At 36.6% G+C, this 14,572-nt stretch overlaps 1 non-coding gene across 1 annotated transcript; it reads left to right on the top strand.

Moving 5' to 3' along the window:
* The first annotated feature begins 313 nt into the window (after window positions 1–313).
* Window positions 314–421, top strand: LOC130978710 (small nucleolar RNA R71). The gene has a single exon (XR_009086328.1). It is a non-coding gene; the product is annotated as a small nucleolar RNA R71 (small nucleolar RNA).
* Window positions 422–14,572: the final 14,151 nt, after the last annotated feature.

Here is a 14,572-nt window from a genome sequence, read left to right as displayed (position 1 = left end):
TGCTGGATGCAGCTTGCAATCCAGTCAGATTCTGAGTAATCATATTGACTTGCTGAGTCAATATCTTATTCTGAGCCAATATGGCATTCAGAGTATCAATCTCAAGAATTCTTTTCTTCTGAGTCATCCCATTACTCACAGGATTTCTTTCAGAAGTGTACATGAACTGGTTATTTGCAACCACCTCAATGAGTTCCTGAGCTTCTGCAGGGGTTCTCTTCATATGAAGAGATCCACCAGAAGAGTGATCCAATGACATCTTGGATAATTCAGACAGACCATCATAGAATATATCCAAGATGCTCCATTCTGAAAGCATGTCAGAAGGACACCTTCTGATCAATTGCTTGTATCTTTCCCAAGCTTCATAGATGGATTCACCTTCTTTCTGTCTGAAGGTTTGGATGTCTACTCTAAGCTTGTACAACTTTTGAGGTGGAAAGAATTTGGCCAAGAAAGAAGTGACCAACTTATCCCAAGAGTTCAGGCTTTCTCTAGGTTGTGAGTCCAACCATATCCTAGCTCTGTCTCTTACAGCAAAAGGGAAAAGCATAATTCTGTAGACCTCGGGATCAACCCCATTGGTCTTAACAGTATCACAGATCTGTAAGAATTCAGCTAAGAACTGATGAGGATCTTCCGATGGAAGTCCATGAAACTTGCAATTCTGCTGCATTAGAGAAACTAACTGAGGCTTAAACTCAAAGTTGTTTGCTCCCATGGCAGGAATTGAGATGCTTCTTCCATAGAAGTTGAAAGTTGGTGCAGTGTAGTCACCAAGCATCTTCCTTGCATCTCTAGCATTGTTGTTGGGTTCGGCATCCATGTCTACTTCTTTTTCGAGATTTTCTGTAAGGTTTTCTCCGGAGTGTTGTGCTTTAACTTCTCTTAGCTTCCTCTTCAGAGTCTTTTTAGGTTCAGGATTAGCTTCAACACGAATGTCCTTATCCTTGTTCCTACTCATATGAAAAAGAAGAGAACAAAGGGAGTAGTAGAATCCTCTATGTCACAATATAGAGATTCTTTTATGTGTCAGAAGAAAAGAAGAATAGGAGCATAGAAGAATAGAAGAAAGAGGAGATGAGTAATTTGAACAGAGAGAAGAGAGAGGGGTTCGAATTATGAGTAGAAGAGAAGTGTTAGCAAATAAATAGAAAGAGATGAGAGAGGGAGTATTCGAATTTTAAAAGAGGGAAAAGAAAAATATTTTTATTTTTATTTAATTAATTAAGGTGGTTTCGAAAATTTGAAAAAGAAATAGAAGAAAATTGAAAACTAAAACAATTAGTTACTTAAAAAGATTAAAAAAATTGTTAGTGATTTTCGAAAATTAGAAGTGGAAAACTAGTTAGTTGGTTTTGAAAAAGATAATAAATAGTAAACTTTTTAAAATTAAAACAAACAAGTCAAGTAGTTAATTGAAAAAAAAAAGATTTGAAAATAAAATTTTGAAAAGATAAGAAGTTAGAAAAAGATTTTGAAATTAAAATTTTTAAAAAGATATGATTGAAATTTATTTTAAAAAAGAGTTGAGAGAGAAATTAAAAAGATTTGATTTTTAAAATTAAAGTTGATGACTTGACTAACAAGAAACTAAAAGATATGATTCTAGAATTTAAAGATTGAACCTTTTTCAACAAGAAAGTAACAAACTTGAAATTTTTGAATCAAAACATTAATTGTTAGCAAGGATTTTCGAAAATATGAAATAAAATTAAGAAAAAGATTTTGAAAATTTAGTTTTAAAATTTTCGAAAACATTAAAAAAAATTGAAAGATGAACGTTTAAAAAATGTTTGATGCAAAAAGTTATGAATTAAAACATGAAAAATTGAAAAAAAAATTTGAATTGGAAACGAAATTACCTCCCTTGTGTCATCCTGGCGTTAAACGCCCAGAATGCTATCCATTCTAGCATTTAATGCCCACTTGACTGCCTCTTTGGGCATTTAACGCCCAGCCAGATACCCTGGCTGGCGTTAAACGCTAGGAATCCTTCTTTACTGGGCATTTTTCTGAACGCCCAGAATGCTTCCATTTCTGGCGTTAAACGCCCAGAGTGCTGCCCATTCTGGCGTTTAACGCCCAGAATGATACCTTTACTGGCGTTAAACGCCCAGAATGATAGCCATTCTGGCATTTAACGCCCAAAGTGCCTCTTTACTGGCGTTTTAACGCCAATGAGCTCTTTTTTTCTGTGATTCCTCTGCTTTATGTTCTGAACCTTCACTTCTCTGTATTATTTACTTGAAAAGATATATATTTTTTATTTTTAAATTTTTAATGAGAAGAGAGAAAAACAACAAAATAAAACAAAACATAAAATTTTAAGATCAAAACAAGTAGTGCATGCAAGAACACTTTGAATGTCAGGATGAACACCAAGAACACTTTGAAGATCATGATGAACATCAAGAACATATTTTTGAAAATTTTTAAGAAAAGAAAGACATTCAAGACACCAAACTTAAGAACTTTTGTATTAGGGGCACTAACAATTCGAAAATGCACAAGAAAAATAAGAAAAGACACAAAACAAGAAAAATTAAAGATCAAACAAGGAAAATCATCAAGAACAACTTGAAGATCATGAAGAACATAATGCATGAATTTTAGAAAATTTTAAGAAACTTTAAAAATATGCAGTTGACACCAAACTTAAAATTTGACACAAGACTCAAACAAGAAACACAAAAATTTTTTGGTTTTATGATTTTATTAAATTTTTTTTTCAAAAACTTTTTGAAAAAAAAAAAGGTTGAAACAAGAAAGAAGGTTACCTAATCTAAGCAACAAGATGAACCGTCAGTTGTTCAAACTTGAACAATCCCCGGCAATGGTGCCAAAAACTTGGTGCACGGAATTGTCATCACACTTTTTACAACTCCGGTACAACTAACCAGCAAGTACACTGGGTCGTCCAAGTAAAAAAACCTTACGCGAGTAAAGGTCGATCCCACGGAGATTGCCGGCTTGAAGAAAGCTATGATCATCATGTAAATGTTAGTCAGGCGGATTCAATTGGTTATGAGTTTTGATAATTGAAATAAAACGCAAATTAAAATAAAGATACTTATGTAATTCATTGATGCGAATTTCAGATAAGCATTTGGAGATGCTTTGTTGCTTCTGAACCTCTTTTTTCCTATTGTCTTCATCCAATCATGCGTGCTCCCTTCCATGGCAAGCTGTATGATTCTTTCAGTGAAAATGGTCCAGCTACGATTTCTGTACGGCTAATCAACTGTCAAATTTCTTGTCTCGGATGAAAAATACTAGGCACAACTACCGCACGGCTAATCATCTGTCAATTCTCACTTGTGTCAGAATAAGATCTCTCAATCCTTTTGCACACTGTCACTGCGTCCAACATTCGTGAGTTTGAAGCTCGTCGCAGTCATCTTTCCCAGATCCTACTCGGAATACCACAGACAAGGTTTACTTTCGGGATCTCAGGAATGCTGCCAATTGGTTCTAGCCTAGACCACGAAGGTTCTAACCTCATGGACTTGGTCCATGGATCACAAACCCAAGAGATTATACTCTGGCTGTCATCCAATGACTACGTTGAACATCATGTAGACCGCTTGTGGTTGTCAAGCACGCGGATCTTGGCTAAGCGAGTAACGAAGATAGTGGGTGATTGTCACAGATCACCCCTTCATTCTGACTTAACTAAATTAAGTACAAGAGTATATCTTGGAGAAGAAGTAAGCATGAATTGAAAGAGAAACAATAGTACTTGCATTAATTCATGAAAAACAGCAGAGCTCCGCACCTTAATCTATGAGGTGTAGAAACTCCACCGTTGGAAAATACATAAGAGAAAATAGCCTAGGCATGGCCGTGAGGCCAGCCAAGCATAAATTTGATCAAAAGATCGAAAGATGATCCCCAGATTGAAATACAATAGTAAAAAGTGCTATTTATACTAAACTAGTTATTAGGGATTGCAGAAAATAAGTAACTAAGTGCAGATAGTGCAGAAATCCACTTCCGGGGCCCACTTGGTGTGTGCTTGGGCTGAGCATTGAGCTTTACACGTGCATAGGCCTTTTCTGGAGTTAAACGCCATCTTGGATTCTAGTTTGGGCGTTTAACTCCCGTTTTGGTGCCAGTTCCGGCGTTTTACGCTAGAAAAGAGTCTCTGGTGGGCGTTTTAACACCAGTTTGGGCCATCAAATCTCGGGCAAAGTATGGAATATTATACATTGCTGGAAAGCCCAAGATGTCTACTTTCCAAAGAACTGGAGAGTGCACCAATTGGGTTTCTGTAGCTCTAGAAAATCTACTTCGAGTGCAGGAGGGTCAGAATTCAACAGCATCTGCAGTCCTTTCTCAGCCTCTGAATCAGACTTTTGCTCAGGTCCCTTAATTTCAGCCAGAAAATACCTGAAATTATAGAAAAATACACAAACTCATAGTAAAGTTCAGAAATTTAATTTTTGCATAAAAACTAATAAAAATATAATAAAAAGTAACTAAAACAGACTAAAAACTATGTAAAAATAATGCAAAAAAGCGTATAAATTATCCGCTCATCATTGGTGGTTTGGTTAAGAGGGCTAGGTGGTTTTATATAGTTTTGGTCTTGGGTAGAGGCATGCATTGTGTTTGTGTTCTAGTTTAAGATCATTTTTTGCTCTATGTTAGATTGCTTTGGGTTGTTGTTGGTATGAGTTAAAGGCTTATCATTGTTTTTCTGGTTATTGGGTTTCTGGTTTTGGCCTGCATGTTTTGGACTTAAATTAGAGGCCACCTTTGTGGGCTGGATATGCACTACTTCCTTTCTCTTTATATTGTTGCGCTGATCATTGTGGTTCCCTTCTATTTTGCCTTTTCTTTCATGCTGGTTGGAATCTTCATGAGAATTCTCTCCCTCATTCATGAGTATATCGTACCTCGTACCCCTCAAGATAGGTTGCTCATCTTTTTCACTATCTCAATTCGCTCCACTACCAGTACCTTTGTCCATCCTTGTAGTTCTTTTTCCTTGCATTGTCTTCGCAACCACCATCCAAGGGCCATACGCCTCCCCTTTTTCTCCAATTACTCCTTTTCCCTTGTCATTGGTGTTAATACCAAGATTGTCCTTACCTGTAGCCTTCCCTTCCTATCTATTCATCTTCTCTCCTTCTTTTTCTCCTTTGTTCTCTGAAGGTATTTGTGGGTTTGGCTGTTGTAAGCCATGGAGTTTAGAATGGTTTGAACGATCATGACCCACCAGTCCACAGTTGAAACATATGTTATGTATCCCCTCGTATTCTATAAAGTATCGATGGCCATTGATAGAATACTGTGAAACAAGAAGTTTTGTGATATTCAACTCTATACATAGGTGGGCAACTTCCCTTTGCACTTTTCTGCAGTATGTGTATCCACCCCTAGAGTTCTCCTAGTGACATTTCCAATTCTTTTCAACTTGTTTTCTTTATAGTATTCGATCACCAACCCTGGTAAGTGAACCCAAGGTGCAATTTTTTCTATTATGGCCTCGTTAGGATTAGGGTCTGGCTTCTAAAAACATAGAGTGAGGTAATAGTCTATAATCTTCCTTGGCCCCCCAGTGAGCGCAAAGTCTAAATTTTCTTGTGAGTAAAATCTCACAATGAATAAGTCGTTACCAATGTCCACTACTTCAATGCTCCCCTGTTTGCTCCACATTGCTTCCAGTCTTCTTGTGAGGGCTAGCAATGAGATTTTTTGGCCGAGATACTTCACTTTTAGTGCTTCCCACCATGGTTTCCAAAGGTGTTCCAATATTGCATCATTGAGCACAAAGTTATGTATTCCCCCAAGCTTCTCTAGTCTTATCTCTTGTTCTTCAGTGCCCTTTTTCTCTTTATCTCCAACATCTCCCTTACCTTATTCTGGATTACTTTTCTCTACTAGTGCTACATGCGCTTTACCCCCTCTGACTGCCATGCTAAAGGACATCCTCAGTTGCTCTCCCTCTTCGGGTTTCTCCCTCTCGTCATGCATCCGTTCCTCGTCCCTTGAGACCTGAGAAGTGTCTTCTAAGAACTCATCTTCTCAGCCTTTTGCACCTTCTTTGCTTTCCCGGATAGCTGGTCCTGCCTCTGTATGGGTGGTTGCCATGGTTCATGGGCATGTGAGTGCCCTCCACGGACATAGCCGCCTTGCATACGGCTGGCCTTAGCGAATAGTCAAACTAGAGAAAATAGGAACGATTGATATTCTCTTCCCAAAAACTCCTACTACACTCTCTTAACATCTCTCTTAATCCAAAGTTTGAGTGGCTTAACTATAAGAAAGAAGGGAAGAGGAAGCAAACTAGTCCATATCCAAACACAAGCTCAAACGGTGACCTACATCTAAACCCATTCATTCACTTAGATGGTAACTAAGTGATTCAAATCTCATTTCATTTGAACAAATCACTTCATACCACTGAAACCGAATTCTCCCTTCTCTCTCTTCTATCTATTCAAACTCCACGTGAGTTCTCAGAATAAGAGAAAAAAAAGGAAAAGCTCTATGCTAGGGTAAAATAAAAATAAAAAAACCAAAAGTGGGTTACTAATTAATCAAAGAAGAAGAAAGTTACAGAGGCTAGGGATAAAAGCAAACATCACTTTCGAAGCATCATCAGAGACATATTTCCGGATTTTTGCTTCATTGAATCTCGACAAAGAAATAATCTCTTTGCATGTCTAGAAGTAGAAAGTTGAAAATGTTGAAGATGCTGATGCTCTGCTGTGAATCAACATTCAAAAATCTGACTTGGAGTCAAAGCAAGAACACACAGTCCAAATTCAAGAAGTAAGATGAAAAGGGTTAAAAAGGAAGATTGAAGGTATGATTGTGTGTTTGATTCGATTATTGCTTCTACCCTCTCTCTCTCTCCTCTGTCATGCCGCTGCTACTTTTGATTTTTTGGGAGAAAAAGACCAACAAGTGCTGAAGCATGTTTCAAGCCCTGAAAGCTTCACTCCTCAATTAAAAAGGTTAACGGCCAAGGATTAGAGTAAAGAGTGAGAGCACAACGTTTGGGTTTCCATAGCTCACTAAGCTGTTTATTCTTCTCCTTCATGGTTCTTGTTGAATAATCTATTCTTTTAGTCTAGTCTTTTTGTGTTTCAATGGTAAAAGGTAAAATGGTGAGGTTTGTAAGTAAAATTCATTGAGTGGAAAAAGGCAAAGTGTTAGACTTGGAGAAAAAGAGCCATAAGTCAATTCCTGTAATTCTTTGTAAGTTTTCTGTTTTGTTGTAATGATCATGAGGAGATTTTCTTGCAAATTGTGTTAGTACTTTACTGTTGAAAAGTTAGGGTGAGTTTCTAGTCAAGTTTGGTTTGGGTTAAAAACTGGATTTGTCCCAGATAAGATTGATTAGAATCCTAGGGAGAATAGGTGAATGTATCTTTGTTGAAAGATAGTAAAATTCTATCATTCTTGTGATGGAGATTGGATGTAGGCTATATTGCACTGAGTAGTTAAATCAAGATACATTTGTGTGTCATTTCTCTTTCTACTCTCTATTTCTGGTTCGGCACTATATGAGACAAAACTAAAGTATTTCCTGATTTTATTATCCGGCATTACTTCGCTGTAATACCCCTTGCTCCTAAAACTATTTTGGATCCTATCTTGTCAAGAGACAAAACTAAAGTTTCTCTTGTTTTCTACTCAATGTGTCTCAATAGAATTCTAGTTTAAAAGAAAAAGAAAAAGAGGCCAAGATTCAATCCCCTTCTCTTAGCCACTAATATCCATCAATTGGTATAAGAGCTTGGTCTCAAAGAGATCAAGCTTCACAGCTTGGAAGAAAGATCCAGATGGCAAACAATATGGGATCCAACTCAGTGACATATACAATTACTGAAGGGTAATCAAACAATAGACCTCCATTCTTCAACAGGAAAAACTATAACTATTGGAAAGAAAGAATGAAGATATTTGTTCAGTTGGTGGATTACAACCTCTGAAAAATAATCATGAATGGTCCTCAAATCCCTACCAAAATTAGCGCTGATGAAACTCGTCTTAAAAAGCCACCTTGAGATAGAACATTAGAGTCAAAGGAAAGTACAATAATAACCAAAATAAGTATAGATGATAAAAGAAAATATTGATAACAACAAGAAAAAGAAAAGGGAAAGTTTTCTTCAAGGTGACAATGTATAAAGAGACCTCTATAATATCATCCGAATAGAATTCCTAAGTCTAAGACTTTCATTTGCAAGCCTAGAAAGCACTGGAATCCATACATGCTCACACAATTCGGAGTTTACCCCATTGTCACTTCATGAAGCAATTCTTCAACCCACTCAAATTTAGAGGATCTCTATATGCATAGTTTTTTTCTTGCTTAGGGGCAAGCAAGATCTTAAGTTTGGTGTTGTGATGCATGATCATCTTTAGTAGTTTTTCCCTTAGAATTCCATTCAATAAGCAAATGATTTCCATTTTATAAGTAATTATTTCATAGTTTAGTGCATATTACTTTGAGTTGTTTGAATTATTTGATTACAGGAGATTTTGAAAGCAACCAAGCAAGAATAAGGAGAACGAGAAGCAAGCAAGAGAGACGAGCACAAGTAAGGAGGAAAGGGACCAAACAGAAGAGTTTCTGGCATTTGAACGCCAGAACTGAGCATGGGTTGGGTGTTCAACCCAGTTCTCCACCCTTTTCTGGCGTTTGAGCGCTAGAATTATTCCTCTCTGGGCTCTCACTTGTTCTGCAGGACTAAGTTCAGCAGTTACTGTTTTAGCCTCTTCTTTCATGGAAGATTCACTGCTTAGATACAGATGCTGATTTCTGGCAACTGTATCAATGAGCTCTTGAGCTTCTTCAATTGTCTTTCTCATGTGGATAAATCCACCAGCTGAGTGGTCTAGAGAAATCTGAGCTTTCTCTGTAAGCCCATAATAGAAGATGTCTAACTGCACCCACTCTGAAAACATTTCAGAGGGGCATTTTTTTAGCATCTCTCTGTATCTCTCCGAGGCATCATAAAGGGATTTATTATCTCCTTGTTTAAAGCCTTGGATGCTCAGCCTTAGCTGTGTTATCCGTTTTGGAGGAAAATATTGATTCAGAAATTTTTCTGACAGCTGTTTCCATGTCCTTATGCTAGCCTTAGGTTGGTTATTTAACCACCTCTTAGCTTGGTCTTTTAGAGCAAATGGAAATAGTAATAATCTGTAAACATCCTAATCTACTTCTTTATCATGTACTGTGTCAGCAATTTGTAAAAATTGTGCCAGAAACTCTGTAGGTTCTTTCTGTGGAAGACCGGAATACTGGCAACTTTGCTGCACCATGATAATGAGCTGAGGATTCAACTCAAAACTACTGACTTCGATGGAGGATATACAGATACTACTCCCATATGAAGCAGTAGTGGGGTTAGCATATGACCCCAGAGTCCTTCTGGACTGTTCATTTCCACTTAGGTCCATGATGGAGAAAGGGAGATGATGTGGATTTATTTTATTTATTTTATTATATAAGAAAAATAATTGTCGAAATAATAAAATAAAATAAAATAAAAACTAAAATAAAAATTAAAAAAATGTTTTATGAAGATTTTCGAAAAAGTGGAGAGAGAGAAAGTGGTTAGGATATTTTTGAAAAAGATGTGATTTTTTTAAAAAGGATAAGATTTGAAAAATTTTGAAATTGAAATCTGATTTTTTTTAAAAAAAATTCGAATTAATTGCTTAAAAATAGTTAGAAAAGATAATTTTTTTATTTTTGAATTTTATTATGAAAGAGAAAAACACATAAAAGACACAAGACTTAAAATTTTTAAATCCAATGTTCCTTGTTTTTGAAAATTTTGGAAGGAAAACACCAAGGCACACCAAACTTAAAAATTTTAAGATCAAAGCAAAAAGAAGACTCAAGAACACCTTGAAGACTCTCAAGAACAATAAGAACAAAAGAAAGAACACCAAACTTAAAATTTTTGGAAAACCAAAATAAATTTTCAAAAATTAAAGAAGAAAATTAACAAGAGAACACCAAACTTAAAGTTTGGCACAAGATTTAATAAAAAAAAATTATTTTTGAAAAAGTTTTAAAAGGAAGATACCCAATTGCCAAGAACATAAGCCAACGCTCTAGCCAACTGAGCTATAAATTTAACGTGTTTTAAAAAGGTATTTAATAAATAAAAATTTTTTGAAAACTAAAAATTTGTAAATGCACAAGAAAAACAAGAAAAGACACAAAACAAGACAAACCAAAGATCAAACAAGAAAAATTGACAAGAACAATTTGAAGATCAAGAAAAAATAAAGAACATGCAATTCGAAAATTGAAAGACAAAGACAAAGAAAAGCATGCAATTGACACCAAACTTAAAATATGAAACTAAACTCAAACAAAAAAGCTCCAAGAAAAATTAAAAACTAATAAAGAAAATTAATATTTTTGAAAGATTTTTAAAAGGAATAATAGAAGATGCAATCCTAGTGACTCTAAACAAAAAGACAAATTTTTTCCTAATCAAAGTAACAAAATAAATCGCCAATTGTTCAAACTCGAACAATCCCCGGCAACGGCACAAAAAACTTGGTGCACGAAAATTACACTCACACTATGTAATTCCGCACAACTAACCAGCAAGTGCACTGGGTCGTCCAAGTAATACCTTACGTGAGTAAGGGTCGATCCCACGGAGATTGTTGGCTTGAAGAAGCTATGGTTATCTTATTATTCTTAGTCAGGATACCAATAGGGTTCTTTAGCCTCAATTGTAAAAAGTAAAAGAGCATGAAATGAGTAATTATTACGCAGTAATGGAGAATGTGTTAGAGTTTTGGAGATGCTTTGTCTTCTGAATCTCTACTTTCTCCTTGTCTTCTTCTTCATGCACGCAAGGTTCCTCCTATGGCAAACTATATGTAGGGCATCATCATTGTCAATGGCTACTTCCCATCCTCCCAGTGAAAATGGTCCAAATACCCTGTCACAGCACGGCTAATCATCTGTCGGTTCTCGATCATATCGGAATAGGATTCATTGATCCTTTTGCGTCTGTCACTACGCCCAACACTCGCGAGTTTGAAGCTCGTCACAGTCATTCAATCCCTGAATCCTACTCGGAATACCACAGACAAGGTTTAGACTTTCTGGATTCTCAAGAATGCTGCCAATGGATTCTAGCTTATACCACGAAGACTCTGATTAAGGAATCTAAGAGATACTCATTCAGTCTAATGTAGAACGGAGGTGGTTTTCAGGCACGTGTTCATAGGTTGAGAATGGTGATGAGTGTCTTGGATCATCACCTTCTTCATATTGAAGTACAAATGAACATCTTAGATAGAAACAAGCGTGTTTGAATAGAAAACAGAAATAATTGCATTAATTCATCGAGACGCTGTAGAGCTCCTCACCCCCAACAATGGAGTTTAGAGACTCATGCCGTCAAAGAGTACAAAGTTCAGATCTAAAAAAGTTATGAGATACAAAATAAGTCTCTAAAAAGTTGTTTAAATACTAAACTAGTAACCTAGGTTTACAGAAAATGAGTAAACTAAGATGGATAGTGCAGAAATCCACTTCTGAGGCCCACTTGGTGTGTGCTGGGGCTGAGACTTAAGCTTCTCACATGCCTGGGCTGTTTCTGGAGTTAAACGTCAGGTTGTAACCTGTTTCTGGCGTTTAACTCCAACTTGCAACCTATTTCTGGTGTTCAACGCCAGAATGCAACATGGAACTGGCGTTAAACACCAGTTTACGTCGTTTATCTTCGCGCAAATGGTGCACGAAATTGTGATTCATTCTTTTCACAACTCAAACAGTCCCCAGTAATGGCTCCAAAAACTTCGTGCTCAATACCATGGTCTAAACATAATTTCACAACTTCGCACAACTAACCAGCAAGTGCACTGGGTCGTCCAAGTAATAAACCTTACGCGAGTAAGGGTCGATCCCACGGAGATTGTTGGTATGAAGCAAGCTATGGTCACCTTGTAAATCTCAGTCAGGCATATTCAAATGGTTATGGGTGATTTATGAATAAAGCATAAAACAAAGATAGAGATACTTATGTAATTCATTGGTGAGAACTTCAGACAAGCGAATGGAGATGCTTTGTCCCTTCCGTCTCTCTGCTTTCCTACTGTCTTCATCCAATCCTTCTTACTCCTTTCCATGGCAAGCTGTATGTTGGGCATCACCGTTGTCAGTGGCTACAATCCCATCCTCTCAGTGAAAATGTTCAACGCACCCTGTCACGGCATGGCTAATCATCTGTCGGTTCTCAATCAGGTTGGAATAGAATCCATTGATTCTTTTGCGTCTGTCACTAACGCCCAGCCTTCAGGAGTTTGAAGCTCGTCACAGTCATTCAATCATTGAATCCTACTCAGAATACCACAGAAAAGGTTTAGACCTTCCGGATCCTCTTGAATGCCGCCATCAATTCTAGCTTATACCACGAAGATTCCGATTAAGAAATCCAAGAGATAAACATTCAAGCCTTGTTTGCTTGTAGAACGGAGGTGGTTGTCAGACACTCGTTCATAAGTGAGAATGGTGATGAGCGTCACATAATCATCACATTCATCATGTTCTTGGGTGCAAATGAATATCTTAGAACAAGAATAGGATGAATTGAATAGAAGAACAATAGTAATTGCATTAATACTCGAGGTACACCAGAGCTCCACACCTTAATCTATGGTGTGTAGAAACTCCACCGTTGAAAATACATAAGAACAAGGTCTAGGCATGGCCGAATGGCCAGCCTCCCAATGATCTAAGAAATAGACGTCCAAAGATGATCCTAAGATCGAAAATGATCCAAAGATGAAAATACAATAGCAAAAGGTCCTATTTGTAGAGAACTAGTAGCCTAGGGTTTACAAGGATGAGTAAATGACATAAAAATCCACTTCCTGGCCCACTTGGTTTGTGCTTGGGCTGAGCATTGAAGCATTTTCGTGTAGAGACTTCTCTTGGAGTTAAACGCTAGCTTTTGTGCCAGTTTGGGCGTTTAACTCCCATTCTTGTGCCAGTTCCGGCATTTAACGCCGGGCAGTTTTGAGCTGATTTGGAACGCCAGTTTGGGCCATCAAATCTTGGGCAAAGTATGGACTATTATACATTGCAGGAAAGCCCAGAATGTCTACTTTCCAACTCCATTGAGAGCGCGCCAATTGGGTCTCTGTAGCTCCAGAAAATCCACTTCGAGTGCAGGGAGGTCAGAATCCAACAGCATCTGCAGTCCTTTTCAGTCTCTGAATCAGATTTTTGCTCAGGTCCCTCAATTTCAGCCAGAAAATACCTGAAATCACAGAAAAATACACAAACTCATAGTAAAGTCCAGAAAAGTGAATTTTAACTAGAAACTAATAAAAATATACTAAAAACTAACTAAAACATACTAAAAACAATGCCAAAAAGTGTATAAATTATCCGCTCATCAGCAAAGTATTGACTATTATATATTTCTGGAAAGCCCTGGATGTCTACTTTCCAACCCAATTAAGAGCGCACCAATTGGACTTCTGTAGCTCCAAAAAATCCATTCCGAGTGCAGGGAGGTCAGAATCCAACAGCATCAGCAGTACTTTTTCAGCCTGAATAAGATTTTTGCTCAGCTCCCTCAATTTCAGCCAGAAAATACCTGAAATCACAGAAAAATACACAAAATCATAATAAAGTCCAAAAATATGAATTTTGCCTAAAAACTAATAAAAATATACTAAAAACTAACTAAAACACACTAAAATCTACATGAAATTACCCCCAAAAAGCGTATAAAATATCCGCTCATCACCCTTCTTGGTGGCCATCCTGAAAGGAAAAGGTAAGTACTTTAAAATTACAAGGGTTAGAGCAAGGAAGAGGATAGGATACGTGATAATCAATGAACAGTAAAGAATGATGTCGTTAACACATGGTCATGACTACATGTGATCAGTTCATCAATGGAAACATAGCAAGTACATGTGATGACAATTAGATGCAAGATGTTTATTGGCATGCCGGCAAAGGCATGAGTAGCATAGATCAAGCATTAAATGTCCAAGTTAGATTATCAACTCTTTCAAACTAACAATCTGTTTGTATTGACAATTATATTTTAATCAATAAAATATAAAAGGGGTTTTGTGAAAAAAAACAGGCAATAGAGTGGTAGAATAGAATAATTTAAAATAATACACAATGCCATACGGGTTTTTTCACAAACACTTAGCATGCGTGGTAAATATGTTATTGAAAGCATTTAAATTGAACATGCAAGCAACCCTTTTAAGAAGTAATATTAATTGTCAAGCTATTCTTTAATATACTCACAAGCAAAATATAGAAGAAAATAATCACCCAATTAAATATCTAACACCAATCAAAATAATAAAAAAAAGAAAAAGAAAACATAGATAATGAAAAAAAAAAGAGAAAAAGAAAGAAGAAAACATAAATAAAAAAAGAAAAAGAATAACAGAAAAGTAAAGAACTTTGATAATGGATGTGAAAAATAAGGGAGGAGAGAGTGAAAAGTGAGAAAGAATTAAGAAGGAAGAAGGAAAAAGAAAGATATAAGAAGGGATAAGAGAAATTAGGATTGGGGAAGAAAAGATAAGATAT

Source organism: Arachis stenosperma, chromosome 4, assembly GCF_014773155.1.
Source record: "Arachis stenosperma cultivar V10309 chromosome 4, arast.V10309.gnm1.PFL2, whole genome shotgun sequence".
In the NCBI taxonomy this organism is placed as follows: domain Eukaryota; kingdom Viridiplantae; phylum Streptophyta; class Magnoliopsida; order Fabales; family Fabaceae; genus Arachis; species Arachis stenosperma.
Note: the sequence above shows the minus strand (reverse complement) of the source record. Positions and strands in the feature narration are given on the sequence as shown.